The sequence below is a fragment of the Scylla paramamosain genome, unplaced genomic scaffold (assembly GCF_035594125.1).
Source record: "Scylla paramamosain isolate STU-SP2022 unplaced genomic scaffold, ASM3559412v1 Contig112, whole genome shotgun sequence".
NCBI classification, from domain to species: Eukaryota; Metazoa; Arthropoda; class Malacostraca; order Decapoda; family Portunidae; genus Scylla; species Scylla paramamosain.
In genome coordinates this window covers 175194-197500 of record NW_026973777.1, presented here as the reverse complement: position 1 = coordinate 197500, position 22307 = coordinate 175194, and positions in this window count along the sequence as shown.

The window sequence follows — 22307 nt, the reverse complement described above, 5'->3', positions numbered from 1 at the left end:
CTTCTTATTATTCATTAATGATCTTCTAAACCAAACTTCTTGTCCTATCCACTCCTACGCTGAAGATACCACCCTGCACTTTTCCACGTCTTTTCATAGACGTCCAACCCTTCAGGAGGTAAACATATCACGCAGGGAAGCCACAGAACGCCTGACTTCTGATCTTTCTAAAATTTCTCATTGGGGCAGAACAAACTTGATATTGTTCAATGCCTCAAAAAATCAATTCCTCCATCTATCAACTCGACACAACCTTCCAGACAACTATCCCCTCTTCTTCAATGACACTCAACTGTCCCCCTCTTCTACATTGAACATCCTCGGTCTGTCCTTTACTTATAATCTGAACTGGAAACTTCACATCTCATCTCTAGCTAAAACAGCTTTTATGAAGTTAGGTGTTCTGAGACGTCTCCGCCAGTTTTTCTCACCCCCCCAGCTGCTAACTCTGTACAAGGGCCTTATCCGTCCATGTATGGAGTATGCTTCACATGTCTGAGGGGGGTTCCACTCATACTGCTTTTCTAGACAGGGTGGAATCAAAAGCTTTTCGTCTCATCAACTCCTCTCCTCTAACTGACTGTCTTCAGCTTCTCTCTCACCGCCGCAATGTTGCATATCTAGCTGTCTTCTACCGCTATTTTCATGCTAACTGCTCTTCTGATCTTGCTAACTGCATGCCTCCCCTCCTTCCGTGGCCTCGCTGCACAAGACTTTCTTCTTTCTCTCACCTCTATTCTGTCCACTTCTCTAACGCAAGAGTTAACTAGTATTCTCAATCATTCATCCCTTTCTCTGGTAAACTCTGGAACTCCCTGCCTGCTTCCGTATTTCCACCTTCCTATGACTTGAATTCCTTCAAGAGGGAGGTTTCAAGACACTTATTCATCATTTTTTGACCACTGCTTTGACCCCTGTATGGGACTGGCATTTCAGTGGGCATTTTTTTTATTACATTTTTGTTGCCCTTGGCCAGTGTCCTTCCTACATAAAAAAAAAAAAAAAAATAGTAGTAGTAGTAGCAGTAGTAGTAGTAGTAGTAGTAGTAGTAGTAATGCTATTTTTCATATATTTAGTAATTTTTTTTTTTCATATTATTATTTATATTTATATTTTTTGTTTTGTTTTGACATTCATACGAATGCTATAAAGGTGAAGCATAGAAATTTATTTGATTGATTAATTAATTTATATATCTATTTATTTTGATTTTTTAAATTAATTAATTTATTTATTTTTATTATTATTATTTTTTTTTTTTATGTCTCTATGATAAGCAAAGCATTATAGAATTTATGAAAGCACATATCCTCTAGAGTCTTGCCCTACAAAAGATTCTGTAAAGTAAAAAATAAAGGGAATAAGTGTCAGTGACGTTTGATGAATAGAGGAAGGCGTGGCAGAAATTACCATAAAACGTATATAAATGAAAATTTATCTTCCTCGTATTTTCCAACTTGCGTTTGCTTCTTGAAAATTTAACTGGGTGGGTCATATAGCAGACATATTGTTCTTTCCTCCATTGTAGTTTGTTTCCAGCAAGCCCCCTAAATAAAGTTTCTGTTTTTTTTTTTTTTTTTTTTTTTTTAAAGAAATGAGGAATTACATTCTAACGCTGATCACTGAGCGGAGCGTAGACGAGCTGCTATCCTCAAGGACGTTACCTCTCTCTCTCTCTCTCTCTCTCTCTAAATAAGACTTTAAATAAAAAGAATATATATATATATATATATATATATATATATATATATATATATATATATATATATATATATATATATATATATATATATATATATATATATATATATATATATATATATATATATATATATATATATATATATATATATTAAAAGACAATGAATATCCTCTGGGGAAGGGGTGACAATCCTTATTTAACCCTTAATTTCAGTTGAATTTTGACAAGTCTACGTTAAAATGTTTCCATTTTTCTGCAGTGATAAAGAAACGTAGAGGGGTAGCTAATATATTTAATTGTTAATTGTATCTTTTTTTCTTTCTTTTTTTCATTTATTCTTTTATTAATTTTTCTTTTCATTGCTTAATTATGCATTATGCCGACACTGCAGGTTACAATTGCAGATATTGCAAGTATTTTTGACACAATACAAGTACATCCAGCTAAACTATTGCTACAGTATAGAGAGAGTATTTCGATTACATACCTTATTCTTCATCTTCTTTTCTTCTTTTTTTTTTTAATAAATATAATAATAAATAAATAAGTAAATAGGTATTGTCAAATGAAATCGTCGAGATTACGCAGGGGTTTCGGGCAATACTTGGATGGGTGACTACACAAGCCTCATCTGTCTGAAAAAAAATAAATAAATAAAAAAAATAAGAATAAGAATAGGGAGAATGAACGAAAATTTTAAGTAATAAAGATAACAGTAAGAATTATTATAACAAGAATAAGAAAAATTACAATAAAGGAATATAAAAAAAAAGAAAGAAAGCATCCCATGTCTTTCTTCCTAATTGTCATAGAAGGGTGAATTCTTTTGTATATTTTCCAACATTTCCAATACAACGATATGAATGGGGGAAGAAAGAATAAGAATAATAGAAAGAAGGCCTCCCAACACCTAGTTCTCCGGTCTTGGCCAATTAGCTAACGGCGGGATCAGCGCAGTTAAGCAGGGGGTCCGGGAAGAACTTGGATGGGTGACCACAAAAGCCTCATCTCTCTGAGAATAGAAAAAAATAGCAATAAGAATGAGGAGAATGAACGAAAAACGAAAATAATAAAATAACAATAACAACTATAATAAAAAAAAGAAGATTAAGAATAAAAAGAACAAAAATAAGGGAAAAAAGTAATAATATATCTCTCTTGCTAATTGTCGTAGAATTATGAATGAAGGGTTAATTTTAGTGCATATTTTCCAACATTTTCAGCACAACAATGCAACAACAATACAGGAAAGAATAAGAATAAGAGAAATAAGCCCTCCCAACACCTTGTTCTCCGCTCTTGACCAATCAGCTGACGGCGGGATCAGCAAGGTTAAGCAGGGGGTCCGGGCAGAACTTGGATGGGTGACCGCACAAGCCTCATCTCTCTAAAAGTAGGATAAATAAGAATAAGATAAGGAAGAATAATAAAAAAAAATGAAAATAATAAAGATAACAATATTAATTATGACAAGAATAAGAAAAAAATAGAATAAAAAGAATGAAAAAAATAAGAATATCACAACTTTCTTGCTAATTGTCTTAGAATTTTAAATGACATGTCAGTTCTGCTGTATATTTTCCAAGATTTGTTATGAATGAGGGAAGAAAGAATAAGAATAAGAATAAGAATAAGAACAAAATGAATTAGACTAACAATAATGATCACATCTTTCATGCGGTGACTGCGTGGGCGATGAGCCTCACTGGACGTTTCTGACCAATCACAAGGCAGGGTTGGAGTCGTCGGGCCCACCCGATTCATATATAAAGGGATTTTGTGGGAAGCGCGGGCAGCCTAGAGACACCCCGTGAGCGTACAATCCCTACCTCAGGGCTAGATATTCAGGGTCTCCTCTCTCCATCTAGGATCCCCCTCGGGATATAGGTTCTAGGGCGACAGGAAACAACAATAGGTTGTTTATAGGCCACTCGTGGTTGTAGCACCCTAAAGGCTGTAGCGCCAAAAGGCTGTAGCGCCACTCACGCCTAATAACACTTTTCCACCACAGATTCTCTCCTACAGGGCTGCAGCATCATAGGGCCCGGCCCTATGATAAGATGGCCGCCCCACGCCCCCCTGACCGGACAATAAGGTACCGGATTAAAACTGCCAACATCCCTGCCGACCTCAGCAATGCCTTTTTTACCAGGACCCAGGTTCCCCACACAAAATGCTTTAAATCTGGCCCTTACATTATCGTTGGTCTAGCCAGTGAGGCTGATCGCGAAAGACACACCACTCACCAGGCAAACGAAAACTTAAAACTCCTAGGTTTCGAGCTTGTTGAGTCTCCAGAGGAAATATCCGCCAGGACCATCCTTGCCCGCCGTGTGGACGACTATTTACTGAAAAAAACTAACGACGATCTCCGAATGGAGATTGAAGCTAGAAACGAAACCCAAATTGAAGAAATACACGCAATCCCAAAAGCTCACATGATTAAAATACGTCTCCGGTCGAAACAACAGGCCGACCTCATCAAAAATAAAGGCATCAAAATATTTTCGCAAATAGTACCTTCTTATAACATTAATATTGAAGAATACAGACCGGTTACACAGTGTTACAAATGCTATAAATTCAGCCACCGCACTAACCAGTGCAAAGACACTGAACAGATCTGCTCTAAGTGTGCAGCTAAGGGCCACGACTACAAGAACTGCCAATCATCCACCTTAAAATGCATAAACTGTGAAGGGGAACACACAGCGGTCTCCTTTAAATGTCCCATAAAACGTGAGAGTCAGCAACAACAAAACTCTCCAAAACCTACCCCAATTACAACTACCTATGCACAAGCCACCACACCCAATACTTCCACACAAACTACTTCTAACACAAACACAAACTCAGAGAAACTTCTGCTTGCAGAAATTATCATAAAATATTCAATTCAGACCTCTTTTGGCGACTTAAAAAAGCAAGCTGAAACCATGAATTCCCTGCTTGAATATAACGGTTGCCCCACAATAAAGCTTCCACCAAACTTCCAACAAACCAACCAACAACACTTTAAACAACATTTCCAACAAAACGAAGAGATACACACTCCAACACCCCCACTTCAGCAACCCGAACTTACCACACCCAACGACACCAGTTCCCTCTCACCTAGGGACATGGGCTCCGAAGAAGACCCAGCTTCTGGTGAATCGCAGCCCCAGAAGTCCCCTCCAACACAATCCACTCCTACCACTACCATTACCAGTGCCATTACTTCTACCAACACAACCAACAACACCACAAAAAAGACTGACACAAAACGCCTGCTCACAAACCAACCCCAACCTTCACCCCCATCTACACGAACCGCATTAAGGGGTAGGAAAAACACCTAACACACTCAACAATGATCACAGTAGTACAACTAAACTGTCGCGGTTTCTGGAATAACAGACACCTTATCTCAGAAGCAATTCGATCTATCGATCCAGACATCGTCCTTCTCAACCACACAGGCACACCTCTTAAACCCATCAAACTTTACGGATACAACACACGCTACACAACAGGTACGCGCCATGATGGCGTAGCTATCATGGTAAAATGTACCATCAAACACATCCACATAACCGACTGGCCTTCAGCTCACTTCCTGGCCACCAAGATCGAAACACAACACGGGCAATTTCTAATCGCCACAACGTACAGCAGACCGGATACTGGGCTCCCTCTCACCAGCCTCAACAATCTCTTCAACCACACAAACCTACCAGTCTACATACTGGCAGACCTTAATGCCAGTCACACAGCATTTCGACATAACAAGAACAACCAACACGGACACGAACTTCTGCAACTCACACAACTAAAACGCCTCCGTTTCCTTGGTCCTGACTTTCCTACCTGCTATACCCACAATGGGAATGGCAGGCCGGATCTCATTCTCTCCAATCGGCAGTCCCTACCTTTCCACCACCACATCTCCCAAGGACCCCTCTGTGGTTCAGACCACGTTCCCATAATCCTAAAAATATCCTCCAACCCCATATCTATCCCATCCCCACCTGTCCCCGACTACCGCTCCGCCGATTGGGAGGGATTCAGGGAAACACTTACAGATCTACACCGACCAACACAGCTCGAAGGCCAACCATATACAGAAATAGACAGCGCCCTAGCGAAACTACACAGTGACATCCTGACATCAGCCAACAGACACACCCCAAAGAAACAACACACAATTCACATAGACTTCAGACCCTCCATAAAAACACAACGACTACTAGTGTGCTACAGAACACGCTTTTTAAAAAACATGAACAGCCTCATTCCCATCTACAGAGACCTATGCACCCTTCGCACACACATACTAAATAGCCTACAGGATGATCACAGCGCTCACTGGAGGACTCTAGTCTCCCGTATGGACGGAGCTCGCTGTAGAAACCCTACTCAGTTCTGGCACATGGTGCACAAGCTAAAGGGAAGCCAGCGGGAAAGATTCGAGTACCTCCTAGTGAACGGTGATCGAGTCACCAACCCAGACCAGGTCACCAACACCTTCCAGACACACTGGCGTAACTCCTTCCAACCACACCCTCTCCCTCTTCATGAGCCCAGTATTGCCCACATACACCATATCACCGATATTGTGCGCCAAAACCTAGCAAACACACTACCACATAACATTATACACTTAACACGACTAGACCCACAACACCCTCTCATCACACCCATTGAGGAGGAAGATGTCGCCAGGTTGCTCAGGCACACTCCGCGGCGAGCCCCCGGCCCCTCAGGAGTCACCTGGCCAATGGTGCGGAGCCTTCCTCCAGAAATCATATCCAGCCTGACAAAAATATTCAATGCTTGCCTCGCCTCTGGATACTTCCCAAAGGCTTTCAAAATTTCAAACATCACCCTAATTGCCAAGCCCGGAAAAAACTCTCACTTACCAGAAAACTATCGCCCCATAAGCCTACTTGAAATTCTTGGAAAAACTTTTGAGCGTCTAATCAATTTAAGATTGAGAGCGTTCCTCGAAGATAACGGATTGCTGGCACCACAGCAGTTCGGTTTCCGGAGGAACGCCTCAACTGAGGACGCCCTTAACAGCATAGTAGCCTACCTAAATTTCAACAAGCCATATTACAAGACAGCACTCGTGACAAAAGATGTCAAAAAAGCTTTTGACACCGTTTGGCACACCGGTTTAAAATATAAAATTTGTAATAACTTCAATCTCCCTTATCTAACACAACGCATCTTGTGTAGTTTTCTGGATGAGAGACAGACAAGAATCCGCCACCAGGGCACCTTTTCGTCATTTTTTACCCCTCAGGCTGGAGTCCCACAAGGCTCCGTACTCTCCCCAACCCTTTTTAACATGTACACAGCTGACCTACCCCTCCCAGCCCACAATGACTCACTAACTATTCAATACGCGGACGATGTAACGCAATTGGCCCGTGCCAGGTCGTTAGATCTCCTAACCGACAAAATTCAATGGGAACTGATGGCGACTGGCCTGTGGGAGATGAAATGGCGAATTCTCTCCCATCCCGAAAAATCAAAAGTCACTTATTTCAACATTAAAAGAAGTCAGCCCCGCCAAATCTCACTAAACAGAATTGATCCAATCCCCACCCCAATCCCCATCAGTAACAACAACAAAGTGCTTGGCCTCACCATAGATAAGCACCTCAACTTCAATATACATATAAAACAAAAAGCAACCATAGCCGCCAAGGCCTTGAGCAACCTGGAAAGATTTCGCGACAGCAGCACAAAAACAAAACTTCACCTCTACAAAGCTTTCATTCTCCCTCTCTTAACCTACTGCCCTCTTGCCCTCTCTCTCTCTGCTCCCTCCAACCTCTCTAAACTTCAGAAGGTTCAAAACCGAGCAATTCGTTTCGCTCTTGGGACGAAATGGTTCGACTTCAGAACCTCTCTCTCCATTCACGAGGAGTCCAACATCCCCCCTCTTAACATAACACTCCACAATAGAATCGAAAAACAACTAAGCTCCTTCTCCGACAGACACACAATCACATACAATTTCATTACCAACCTCCCCCCAGCTTTCCGTCACTTGCCGCACTGCAATCTCCTTGATCCTCCCACTGTGCCTCCTGAACCTGTCTTCTAATAATGGACTCCTCCTTTCTTCCCTTCACTATCTCCTTTTTCTGTACCACTCATGGTGTCTGAGTGGCATCATCGTCGTTCTCTCGTTCACGTGGGCGGGCCCGCGTGCCAACACCTAGTGGTTTTTTCATATTTTTTGTCTTATGGTTTTGTATTCATATTTTTGTTTTTATGCATTATTTTTCTGTCTCGCAGCCTAGGTTTTAAGGTGGCACCGGACCGCTCCTGGGAAAGGGACTAGACAAAAAAACACCGCCATTAACATACCATGCCTCTGACCGAGGGAGTGGGGTCGTGTGCCAACACCTAGTGGTTTTTTCATATTTTTTGTCTTATGGCTTTGTATTCATATTTTTGTTTTTTATACATTATTTTCCTGCCTCGCAGCCTAGGTTTCAAGAGGGCACCGGACCACTTCCAGAGAGACGGGGATAGCACGAACCGCACTCCTCCCACTGACGTCACGGCAATGGGGCCCCCGGCCGTCGGCATGACGTTCCGGTAGCGGTACCCCCCGAGGTAGTTAAGGAGCGGCCAGTACTGATGATGGGGACGGTAACCACACCATTCAGTGGAAGCCACTTCACCCCCCACACAGAGGTAGTTGGGTGCGGCAAGGGCTGGGCAGGAAGGTAGTCAAGAGATGGTGGGGCGGGGCCCTGGAAGCATCCATGCAGGAATCCCCATTCACCCCCCGCCACCAGCGACTTACCGCGTGCAGGCAGATGGTATTAGATTTGACCCCTCGTTGCGGTGAGGGAGCCTTTTCGAGCCTCTGTCATTGCACATCCTACCATCACGTCAATCATTATCACAAACCATCCTCTCCCTCCCCATGCATATAACACCACGACATTTTTTATATTATATTTATATATATATATATATATGTATATGTATGTATATGTGTATATGTATATATGTGTATATATGTATGTATATGTATATATGTATATGTGTATGTATGTGTGTATATGTATATGTATATATATATATATATATTTTTTTTTTTTTTTTTTTTTTTTTTTTTTTTTTTTTTTTTTTTTTTTTTTTTAGCAGGGTGGCCTTTTTGCAGGACGAGTCACAGGACACAAGAAAAAAGGACCAACACCGCTTTTTTCACCCACCACATTACATCATACAATAAATATCCCGGCCATCACCAAATCACTCTACTACTATCCGTGGTTCGGAACCCACGTAAAACTGTAGGTCCCTCCGCTATACGGATGCAATTCTTCCTCTGTCCTTCTTTGAACCAATAAAAAGCACAAAAAAACCCTTTTTACTCTGACTGTCCTTCACTCCTCTTTCACAACCTGATAGTGCAGGCTCTGGATAGTCTGGCCCCTAACTTGTGCGTGGTTTGGCCCGGGGATTTGGGTGCGTGGGCGGCGTCCGTGGCTGTGGCTGTGTTGGGCTTGGCTTGCTCGGTTGGTGGAGGACTCTCCTGCTTTCCCCGATAAAGCCCTTGTCTTCCTGGCCATCTTAGAATGAATATAACACGTTAAAAAAAAAAAAAATAAATAAATAAAAAACATAAAAAAAAGATGTCCCTCCTAATTCAAATTGCGCCTGGGTCAAGCCCCAGTGACTATTTCTCCTACTACAATTCCCTTCTTATCACCCCCCTATTCTTCCCACTATCCCCACTTCTCCCTCCCCATCTTTTCTCTCTTTGTTATGTTATGTTATGTAAGCGCGGGCAGACTCAGCTGAGTGTTCGTTGTGAGTTGTTGTTACCACAACTATGGCACGTACCAAGCAAACGGCTCGCAAGTCCACTGGTGGCAAGGCGCCCCGCAAGCAGCTTGCTACAAAGGCAGCTCGCAAGTCTGCTCCAGCCACTGGAGGTGTCAAGAAACCCCACCGTTACAGGCCTGGAACCGTTGCTCTCCGTGAGATCCGCCGTTATCAGAAGAGCACTGAGCTGCTTATCAGGAAACTGCCTTTCCAGCGCCTGGTGCGTGAAATTGCTCAGGATTTCAAGACTGACCTCCGCTTCCAGTCCTCTGCTGTCATGGCTCTCCAGGAAGCTTCCGAGGCTTACCTCGTGGGTCTGTTTGAGGATACCAACCTGTGCGCCATCCATGCCAAGCGCGTGACTATCATGCCAAAGGACATCCAACTGGCTCGTCGCATCCGTGGCGAGCGTGCCTAAGAAGTCATCCACGAATGATCTTCATAACAGCAATATCTAGGCCCTTTTTAGGGCCAAACATCTCTTTCATTAAAGAATTTTCATAGACAATCTGTTTGGTTTTGTGGAAGAAAATATTTATTTTCCATCTTTCAGTATCAGGTATCGACTTTCAACTCAATATCCTTCCCCCCTTTTTTTTTTTTTATATTATTATTATTATTCCCTCTTCCATGGCCATATCTCTTTCACTTGGGAGAATTTTTATCTTTCTTTATCTCTATTTTTTTTTTATCTTTTCTTTATCTCCACAGAATAATAATCACGATAATAATAAGCATAATAATAATAATAATAATAATAATAATAATAATAATAATAATAATAATAATAATGATACAATAATTATTATAATAATAATCATAATAAAAACAACAATATTAATATTATTAATAATGATAATAATAATAATAATAATAATAATAATAATAATAATAATAATAATAATAAAAATAATAATAATAATAATATTAATAATAATAACAATAATTATAATAATAATGCATTTGTCTATATCGTATCTTTTTTCCTTTTCAAGTGTGGCTCCAATGGAGCCGGGTATTATTTTATACTGGCAGCAGTATACTGGCCGCCTGTTTACTTGGAGGAGGTATACTTGGTAACAGCCTTGGTGCCTTCAGAAACAGCGTGTTTTGCCAGTTCACCAGGCAGAAGAAGACGGACAGCGGTCTGGATTTCCCGGCTGGTGATGGTGGAGCGCTTGTTATAGTGTGCCAGGCGGGATGCCTCGGCAGCGATGCGCTCGAAAATGTCATTCACGAACGAGTTCATGATTGACATGGCCTTGGAGGACACGCCAGTGTCTGGGTGGACTTGCTTGAGCACCTTGTAGATGTAGATGGAGTAGCTCTCCTTCCTCCTGCGCTTCTTCTTCTTGTCGCCCTTGGCAATGGCCTTCTGTGCCTTGCCAGCTTTCTTGGCAGCCTTTCCTGATGCTTTGGGAGGCATAGTGTCGCCGTACTGCTGTGAGAACGAGTGTGCGTTTTCTCAGTTGAAAAGTGGTATATATATTAGCGTGCCTACTCAGGATCAGGAGTCGCCACCTCAGCGAGCGTCCTGATTGGTCCAGACGCGCTCTGGGCCGATCTGATCTCGCGTATATATAGCCGTTTTTCCCAAAATTCACTACTTGCTCGCAGAGCTACCGACGAGGTTAGAGTACTCGCGCTCCTCATTTATCACCAACAACAACAACTACTACTACTACTACTACTACCACAACATCCATTATCATGTCTGGACGCGGCAAGGGAGGAAAGGTGAAGGGAAAGTCAAAGTCCCGTTCCAGTCGTGCTGGACTCCAGTTCCCGGTCGGCAGGATTCATCGCCTTCTAAGGAAAGGCAACTACGCCGAGCGCGTGGGTGCTGGTGCCCCCGTGTACCTTGCGGCAGTTATGGAGTACCTGGCTGCTGAAGTCCTTGAGCTTGCCGGCAATGCCGCCCGTGACAACAAGAAGACTCGCATCATCCCACGTCACCTGCAGCTGGCCATCCGCAACGACGAGGAACTTAACAAGCTCCTCTCCGGAGTCACCATTGCACAGGGTGGCGTGCTGCCCAACATTCAGGCCGTGCTCCTTCCCAAGAAGACTGAGAAGAAGTAAATAAAGGGCCTCCCTCCCCTTCAGCCAATATCACCATCAATCCGGCTCCTCTTCGGAGCCACACGTTCAAACATCTAGAGAGTTGTGTAGACTATACTGGTATATCAATAATAAGCAAGTAGTGTATTTATTTTCGAGTTAGTTATTTGTTATTATTATTATTATTATTTAGTCAGGCACGCAAGTGACCGAGAATAAATATGTATACTATATTTCTACTAATGTACCTGCTGTGTGTCACAGTGGAGAGTTGATTAGATGTGTTGCCTATTGTGATATGTTGAGCGTCTTTTTCATCTCAATGTATATTTTGTTTTATGAGAAACTGAGAACGATGAGGGGCGTGATCATTGAAATAAGTCAATGATAATAATAATAATAATAATAATAATAATAATAATAATAATAATAATAATAATAATAATAATAATGATAATAATAATAATAATAATAATAATAATAATAATGATAATAATAATAATACTTGGAGAAGACCTGATGAAGTGAGAAAGATGGTTATAATTAATAATGGTTTCTTTTCTTAGCTCAGATAGTGATAGTGAACATGGTTATGAGAAAGTAGTAGTAATAATAGTAGTCTATGGTCCTTCTTTCTTTTCATGTTTGTGGACCTTAAAAAGGTCCGGGAGATGATGTTATTCAATGATGATAATGCAAGCTGAATAGCTGGCACCATCTCAATAATGGAGCGATTTAACCACCAAATCCGTACAGGGTACGGCCCTGACGCTTGAGGGCGTAGACAACGTCCATGGCAGTAACGGTCTTACGCTTGGCGTGCTCGGTATAGGTGACAGCATCCCTGATAACGTTCTCAAGGAACACCTTGAGCACCCCACGAGTCTCCTCGTAGATGAGACCAGAGATGCGCTTGACGCCACCTCGGCGAGCTAGACGACGGATAGCAGGCTTGGTGATTCCCTGGATGTTATCACGCAGAACCTTACGGTGACGCTTGGCGCCTCCCTTTCCAAGACCCTTGCCTCCCTTGCCGCGGCCAGTCATGGTGATGAGAGCTGCTAGTACGACGTCCGAACGGTCTAACAGGAAGCTCACGAATGTGCCTCAAAATAACATAACATAACATAACAAAGAGAGAAAAGATGGGGAGGGGGAAGTGGGGATAGTGGGAAGAATAGGGGGGTGATAAGAAGGGAATTGTAGTAGGAGAAATAGTCACTGGGGCTTAACCCAGGCGCAATTTCAATGAGGAAGGACATCTTTTTTTTTTTTTTTTTTTTTTTTTTTTTTTTTTTTTTTTTTTTTTTTTTTTTTTTTTACGTGTTATATTCATGCTAAGATGGCAAGGGGGACAAGGTCTTTATCGGGGAAAGCAGGAGAGTCCGCCACCAACCGAGCAGGCCAAGCCCAACACAGCCACAGCCACGAACGCCGCCCACGCACCCAAAACCCCGGGCCAAACCACGCACAAGTTAGGGGCCAGACTATCCAGAGCCTGCACCATCAGGATGTGAAAGAGGAGTGAAGGACAGTCAGAGTAGAAAGGGTTTTTTTTTTTTTGCTTTTTATTGGTTCAAAGAAGGACAGAGGAAGAAGTACATCCGTATAGCGGAGGGACCTACAGTTTTACGTGGGTTCCGAACCACGGATAGTAGTAGAGTGATTTGGTGATGGCAGGGATATTTAATGTATGATGTAATGTGGTGGGTGAAAAAGCGGTGTCGGTCCTTTCTGCTCTTGTCCTGTGACTCTTCCTGCAAAAAGGCCAACCTGCTAAAGAAAAGAGAAGTATAAAAAATGTTGTGGTGTTATGTGCATGGGGAGGGTGAGGATGGTTTGTGATAATGATTGACATGATGGTAGGATGTGCAATGACAGAGGCTCGAAAAGGCTCCCTCACCGCAACGAGGGGTCAAATCTAATACCATCTGCTTGCACGCGGTAAGTCGCTGGTGGCGGGGGGTGAATGGGGATTCCTGCATGGATGCTTCCAGGGCCCCGCCCCACCATCTCTTGACTACCTTCCTGCCCAGCCCTTGCCGCACCCAACTACCTCTGTGTGGGGGGTGAAGTGGCTTCCACTGAATGGTGTGGTTACCGTCCCCATCATCAGTACTGGCCGCTCCTTAACTACCTCGGGGGGTACCGCTACCGGAACGTCATGCCGACGTCCGGGGGCCCCATTGCCGTGACGTCAGTGGGAGGAGTGCGGTTCGTGCTATCCCCGTCTCTCTGGAAGTGGTCCGGTGCCCCCTTGAAACCTAGGCTGCGAGGCAAGAAAATAATGTATAAAAAACAAAAATATGAATACAAAGCCATAAGACAAAAAATATGAAAAAACCACTAGGTGTTGCCACACGACCCCACTCCCTCGGTCAGAGGCATGGTATGTTAATGGCGGTGATTTTTTGTCGCGTCCCTTTCCCAAGAGCGGTCCGGTGCCACCTTAAAACCTAGGCTGCGAGACAGAAAAATAATGCACAAAAACAAAAATATGAATACAAAACCATAAGACAAAAAATATGAAAAAACCACTAGGTGTTGGCACGCGGGACCGCCCACGTGAACGAGAGAACGACGATGATGCCACTCAGACACCATGAGTGGTACAGAGAAAGGAGATAGTGAAGGGAAGAAAGGAGGAGTCCATTATTAGAAAACAGGTTCAGGAGGCACAGTGGGAGGATCAAGGAGATTGCAGTGCGGCAGGTGACGGAAAGGTGGGGGGAGGTTGGTAATGAAATTGTATGTGATTGTGTGTCTGTCGGAGAAGGAGCTTAGTTGTTTTTCGATTCTATTGTGGAGTGTTATGTTAAGGGGGGGGATGTTGGACTCCTGGTGAATGGAGAGAGAGGTTTGGAAGTCGAACCATTTCGTCCCAAGAGCGAAACGAATTGCTCGGTTTTGAACTTTTTGAAGTTTAGAGAGGTTGGAGGGAGCAGAGAGAGAGAGGGCAAGAGGGCAGTAGGTTAAGAGAGGGAGAATGAAAGCTTTGTAGAGGTGAAGTTTTGTTTTTGTGCTGCTGTCGCGAAATCTTTCCAGGTTGCTCAGGGCCTTGGCGGCTATGGTTGCTTTTTGTTTTATATGTATATTGAAGTTGAGGTGCTTATCTATGGTGAGGCCAAGCACTTTGTTGTTGTTACTGATGGGGATTGGGGTGGGGATTGGAGTAATTCTGTTTAGTGAGATTTGGCGGGGCTGACTTCTTTTAATGTTGAAATAAGTGACTTTTGATTTTTCGGGATGGGAGAGAATTCGCCATTTCATCTCCCACAGGCTAGTCGCCATCAGTTCCCATTGAATTTTGTCGGTTAGGAGATCTAACGACCTGGCACGGGCCAATTGCGTTACATCGTCCGCGTATTGAATAGTTAGTGAGTCATTGTGGGCTGGGAGGGGTAGGTCAGCTGTGTACATGTTAAAAAGGGTGGGGGAGAGTACGGAGCCTTGTGGGACTCCAGCCTGAGGGGTGAAAAATGGCGAAAAGTTGCCCTGGTGGCGGATTCTTGTCTGTCTCTCATCCAGAAAACTACACAAGATGCGTTGTGTTAGAAAAGGGAGATTGAAGTTATTACAAATTTTGTATTTCAAACCGGTGTGCCAAACGGTGTCAAAAGCTTTCTTGACATCTTTTGTCACGAGTGCTGTCTTGTAATATGGCTTGTTGAAATTTAGGTAGGCTACTATGCTGTTAAGGGCGTCCTCAGTTGAGGCGTTCCTCCGGAAACCGAACTGCTGTGGTGCCAGCAATCCGTTACATTCGAGGAACGCTCTCAATCTTAAGTTGATTAGACGTTCAAAAGTTTTTCCAAGAATTTCAAGGAGGCTTATGGGGCGATAGTTTTCTGGTAAGTGAGAGTTTTTTCCGGGCTTGGCAATAAGGGTGATGTTTGAAATTTTGAAAGCCTTTGGGAAGTATCCAGAGGCGAGGCAAGCATTGAAAATTTTTGTCAGGCTGGATATGATTTCTGGAGGAAGGCTCCGCACCATCGGCCATGTGACTCCTGAGGGGCCGGGGGCTCGCCGCGGAGTATGTCTGAGCAACCTGGTGACATCCTCCTCCTCAATGGGTGTGGTGAGAGGGTGTTGGGGATCTAGGTGTGTTAAGTGTATAATGTTATGTGGTAGCGTGTTTGCTATGTTTCGGCGCACAAGATCGGTGATGTGGTGTATGTGGGCAATACTGGGCTCATGGGGAGGGAAAGGGTGTGGTTGGAAGGTGTTGCACCAGTGTGTCTGGAAGGTGTTGGTGACCTGGTCTGGGTTGGTGACTCGATCACCGTTCACTAGGAGGTACTCGAATCTTTCCCGGTGGCATCCCTTCAGCTTGTGCACCATGTGCCAGAACTGAGTAGGATTTTTGCAGCGAGCTCCGTCCATAAGGGAGACTAGGTTCCTCCAGTGAGCGCTGTGGTCATCCTGTAGGCTATTTAGTATGTGTGTGCGAAGGGTGCAGAGGTCTCTGTAGATGGGTATGTGGTTGTGCATGTTTTGTAAAAAGCGTGTTCTGTAGCACACTAGTAGTCGTTGTGTTTTTATGGAGGGTCTGAAGTCTATGTGAATTTTGTGTTGTTTCTTTGGTGTGTGTCTGTTGGCTGATGTCAGGATGTCACTATGTAGTGTCTCTAGGGCACTGTCTATTATTGTATAGGGTTGGCCTTCGAGCTGTGGTGGTTGGTGTAGGTCTGAAAGAGTTTTCCTGAATCCCTCCCAGTCGGCGGAGCGGTAGTCGGGGACAGGTGGGGATGGGATAGATATGGGGTTTGAGGATATTTTTAGAATTAGGGGGACGTGGTCTGAACCACAGATGGGTCCGTAGGAGATGTGGTGATGGAAAGGTAGGGATTGCCGGTTGGAGAGGATGAGATCCGGCCTGCCATTCCCATTGTGGGTATAGCAGGTAGGAAAGTCAGGGCCAAGGAAACGGAGGCGTTTCAGTTGTGTAAGTTGTAGAAGTTGGTGTCCATGTTGGTTGTTCTTGGTGTGTCTAAATGCTGTGTGACTGGCATTGAGGTCTGCCAGTATATAGGCTGGTATGTTTGTGTGATTGAAGAGATTGTTGAGACTGGTGAGAGGGAGCCCTGTATCCGGTCTGCTGTATGTGGTGGCAATAAGAAATATCCCGTGTTGTGTTTCGATCCTGGTGGCCAGGAAGTGTGCTGAAGGCCAGTCGGTTATGTGGATGTGTTTGATGGTGCATTTGACCATGACAGCTACGCCATCATGACGTGTACCTGTAGTGTAACGTGTGTTATATCCATATAGCTTAATTGGTTTTGTTGGTGAACCTGTGTGGTTCAGGAGGACGATGTCTGGGTCGGTTGATCGAATAGCTTCTGAAATAAGGTGCCGGTTATTCCAGTAGCCGCGACAATTTAGTTGCATGATCGTAATCATGTTTTCTTAACTCTCGATGTGGTTCGTGTGGGTCTAGGGGAGGTGGGTTGTGTACCCGGAATGTGTCTTTTATGTGCGGTGTTACTGGCTTGTGTTGGTGTGTTTTCGTTCGTTTTTGTGGTGGAGGTAGTGGTAGGAGTGGGGCTGTGGGGTTGCGTTTTCCCAGAAACTGTGTCCTCACCGGTAGCTAGGTTCCCGGTTGGAAGGAGGCTGGATTGTTCGGTGGAGGAGGAGTTTGGTTCCTGATTAGGGACTGTAGGAGCTTCTGTTTGTTCAGCAAGGTGGTGTTGTTGGTTTGTTTGTGTAGGGGCTTCTGTTTGTTCCACAAGCTTTTGTTGGTAGTGTTGTTGATTTGTTTGTGTGAAATTTGGTGGGAGTTTTATTGTTGGACAACCATTGTACTCCAGCAGTGAGTTCATGGTTTCTGCTTGTTTTCTCAGGTCACCGAAGGAGGTTTGTATGGAATATTTGATTATAATTTCGGCTAGTAGCAGTTTTTCCATGTTTGTGTTAGAAATTGTGTTCATGTGTGTTGGGGTGGCAGGTGTGGCTGCTTGAGCGTAGGAGTTGTTTGGCTGTGAAGAGGTTGTTGGTGTTGCTGTTATGGAGTTTTGTTGTTGCTGCTGGGTGCGTTTAACTGGGCATTTGAACGAGACAGCAACGTGTTCGCCGTCACAGTTAGCGCATTTTAATGTGGTTGATTGGCAGTTTCTATAATCGTGGCCCTTAGCTGCACACTTAGAGCACACTTGTTCTTTCTCCTTACATTGGTTTGTTCTATGACTGAATTTATAACACTTATAACATTGATTTACCGGACGGTATTCCTCAATGCTGACGTTGTAAGAGGGTATTATTTGGGAAAAGAGTTTGATTCCTTTCTTCTGCGCCTGTTCTGCCTGCTGTCTCGATCGTAGCTTTAGTTTGATCATGTGTACTTTTTGTATGAGTTTTATGTCGTCGATCTGGATTCCGTTTTTTTCTTCGATCTCCTCTCGGAGATCCTCGCTGGTTTTTTTCAGTATATAATCGTCGACTCGACGGGCAAGGATTGTTCGAGCGGCGATTTGCTCCGGAGACTCTACGAGCTCGAAGCCTAGAAGTTTTAAATTTTCGGTTGCCTGTTCTGTGGTGTGTTTTTCACGGTCCGCCTCGCTAGCTAAGCCAACGATGATATACGGGCCAGATCGGAAACATTTTGTATGGGGTACCTGTGTTCTGGTAAAGAACGAATTGCTGATGTCGGCAGGAATGCTTGCAGTCTTTATCCGGTACCTTATAGTCCGATCAGGGGGGCGTGGAGCGGCCATCTTATCATAGGGCCGGGCCCTATGATACTGCAGCCTTGTGGAAGAATCTGTGGTGAAAAAGTGTTTTTAAAAGTAAGTGGCGCTACAGCCTTGTGGCGCTACAGCCTTTTGGGTGCTACAACCACGAGTGGCCTATAAACAACCTGTTGTTGTTTCCTATCGCCCTAGAACCTATATCCCGAGGGGGATCCTAGCTGGAGGGAAGAAACCCTGAATATCTAGCCCTGAGGTAGGGCTTGTACGCTACCGAGGTGTCTCTGGGCTGCTCTAGCCAACACTAGAGGCCCCGGTGGCTAAAGAGCGCGGAGCGGGCTTGCCTAAGGCCCGATCCTGACTCTGTCGCCGGTACGAAGAAAAGAAAGGTGGAGTAGGAGGAACAGTTGGCAAAAGTCACTTATACCAATGAGTTACTGCGATCTTCCAGCGATATCCCTTAGGTGAGGCTCTCTCCACAGGGAACGTAGGGAAGACCGCGGCTCCTCGAAGTGACTGCCGGGTTGTCTATCGGTATTCTTTTTTGTTAGTAGGCCAAAGCCTTTTTCTTTGTAGAGTCGTTGGGAGCGAAGATGCTCCTTTTTCGGCAGCTCGTGGGCGAGTGTGTGCGCCTTGCCACCTGCAGGTCTTTTAAAAGACGCAGGAGTGAGAGCGGGAGCGGTGCTGGGTGACTATTGGTTCTTTCCGGACCCGGTAGGCGGAGCTTGTGACTCGGCGGCTCGGTGTAGGGCGGACCTTCTTCCTTCGGAGCTGGCTGCTGGTTGGCTGGCTGCGGCTGGGAGGTAGGAGCTGGGAGAACCTTCTGCTACCAGGGCTTGAGGAAGTGTGCCTCAAAATAATAACATAACATAACATAACAAAGAGAGAAAAGATGGGGAGGGAGAAGTGGGGATAGTGGGAAGAAAAGGGGGGTGATAAGAAGGGAATTGTAGTAGGAGAAATAGTCACTGGGGCTTGACCCCTGTATGGGACTGGCATTTCAGTGGGCATTTTTTTTATTACATTTTTGTTGCCCTTGGCCAGTGTCCTTCCTACATAAAAAAAAAAAAAAAATAGTAGTAGTAGTAGCAGTAGTAGTAGTAGTAGTAGTAGTAGTAGTAATGCTATTTTTCATATATTTAGTAATTTTTTTTTTTCATATTATTATTTATATTTATATTTTTTGTTTTGTTTTGACATTCATACGAATGCTATAAAGGTGAAGCATAGAAATTTATTTGATTGATTAATTAATTTATATATCTATTTATTTTGATTTTTTAAATTAATTAATTTATTTATTTTTATTATTATTATTTTTTTTTTTTATGTCTCTATGATAAGCAAAGCATTATAGAATTTATGAAAGCACATATCCTCTAGAGTCTTGCCCTACAAAAGATTCTGTAAAGTAAAAAATAAAGGGAATAAGTGTCAGTGACGTTTGATGAATAGAGGAAGGCGTGGCAGAAATTACCATAAAACGTATATAAATGAAAATTTATCTTCCTCGTATTTTCCAACTTGCGTTTGCTTCTTGAAAATTTAACTGGGTGGGTCATATAGCAGACATATTGTTCTTTCCTCCATTGTAGTTTGTTTCCAGCAAGCCCCCTAAATAAAGTTTCTGTTTTTTTTTTTTTTTTTTTTTTTTTTAAAGAAATGAGGAATTACATTCTAACGCTGATCACTGAGCGGAGCGTAGACGAGCTGCTATCCTCAAGGACGTTACCTCTCTCTCTCTCTCTCTCTCTCTCTAAATAAGACTTTAAATAAAAAGAATATATATATATATATATATATATATATATATATATATATATATATATATATATATATATATATATATATATATATATATATATATATATATATATATATATATATATATATATATATATATATATATATATATATATATATATATATATATATATATAATTAAAAGACAATGAATATCCTCTGGGGAAGGGGTGACAATCCTTATTTAACCCTTAATTTCAGTTGAATTTTGACAAGTCTACGTTAAAATGTTTCCATTTTTCTGCAGTGATAAAGAAACGTAGAGGGGTAGCTAATATATTTAATTGTTAATTGTATCTTTTTTTCTTTCTTTTTTTCATTTATTCTTTTATTAATTTTTCTTTTCATTGCTTAATTATGCATTATGCCGACACTGCAGGTTACAATTGCAGATATTGCAAGTATTTTTGACACAATACAAGTACATCCAGCTAAACTATTGCTACAGTATAGAGAGAGTATTTCGATTACATACCTTATTCTTCATCTTCTTTTCTTCTTTTTTTTTTTTAATAAATATAATAATAAATAAATAAGTAAATAGGTATTGTCAAATGAAATCGTCGAGATTACGCAGGGGTTTCGGGCAATACTTGGATGGGTGACTACACAAGCCTCATCTGTCTGAAAAAAAATAAATAAATAAAAAAAATAAGAATAAGAATAGGGAGAATGAACGAAAATTTTAAGTAATAAAGATAACAGTAAGAATTATTATAACAAGAATAAGAAAAATTACAATAAAGGAATATAAAAAAAAAGAAAGAAAGCATCCCATGTCTTTCTTCCTAATTGTCATAGAAGGGTGAATTCTTTTGTATATTTTCCAACATTTCCAATACAACGATATGAATGGGGGAAGAAAGAATAAGAATAATAGAAAGAAGGCCTCCCAACACCTAGTTCTCCGGTCTTGGCCAATTAGCTAACGGCGGGATCAGCGCAGTTAAGCAGGGGGTCCGGGAAGAACTTGGATGGGTGACCACAAAAGCCTCATCTCTCTGAGAATAGAAAAAAATAGCAATAAGAATGAGGAGAATGAACGAAAAACGAAAATAATAAAATAACAATAACAACTATAATAAAAAAAAGAAGATTAAGAATAAAAAGAACAAAAATAAGGGAAAAAAGTAATAATATATCTCTCTTGCTAATTGTCGTAGAATTATGAATGAAGGGTTAATTTTAGTGCATATTTTCCAACATTTTCAGCACAACAATGCAACAACAATACAGGAAAGAATAAGAATAAGAGAAATAAGCCCTCCCAACACCTTGTTCTCCGCTCTTGACCAATCAGCTGACGGCGGGATCAGCAAGGTTAAGCAGGGGGTCCGGGCAGAACTTGGATGGGTGACCGCACAAGCCTCATCTCTCTAAAAGTAGGATAAATAAGAATAAGATAAGGAAGAATAATAAAAAAAAATGAAAATAATAAAGATAACAATATTAATTATGACAAGAATAAGAAAAAAATAGAATAAAAAGAATGAAAAAAATAAGAATATCACAACTTTCTTGCTAATTGTCTTAGAATTTTAAATGACATGTCAGTTCTGCTGTATATTTTCCAAGATTTGTTATGAATGAGGGAAGAAAGAATAAGAATAAGAATAAGAATAAGAACAAAATGAATTAGACTAACAATAATGATCACATCTTTCATGCGGTGACTGCGTGGGCGATGAGCCTCACTGGACGTTTCTGACCAATCACAAGGCAGGGTTGGAGTCGTCGGGCCCACCCGATTCATATATAAAGGGATTTTGTGGGAAGCGCGGGCAGACTCAGCTGAGTGTTCGTTGTGAGTTGTTGTTACCACAACTATGGCACGTACCAAGCAAACGGCTCGCAAGTCCACTGGTGGCAAGGCGCCCCGCAAGCAGCTTGCTACAAAGGCAGCTCGCAAGTCTGCTCCAGCCACTGGAGGTGTCAAGAAACCCCACCGTTACAGGCCTGGAACCGTTGCTCTCCGTGAGATCCGCCGTTATCAGAAGAGCACTGAGCTGCTTATCAGGAAACTGCCTTTCCAGCGCCTGGTGCGTGAAATTGCTCAGGATTTCAAGACTGACCTCCGCTTCCAGTCCTCTGCTGTCATGGCTCTCCAGGAAGCTTCCGAGGCTTACCTCGTGGGTCTGTTTGAGGATACCAACCTGTGCGCCATCCATGCCAAGCGCGTGACTATCATGCCAAAGGACATCCAACTGGCTCGTCGCATC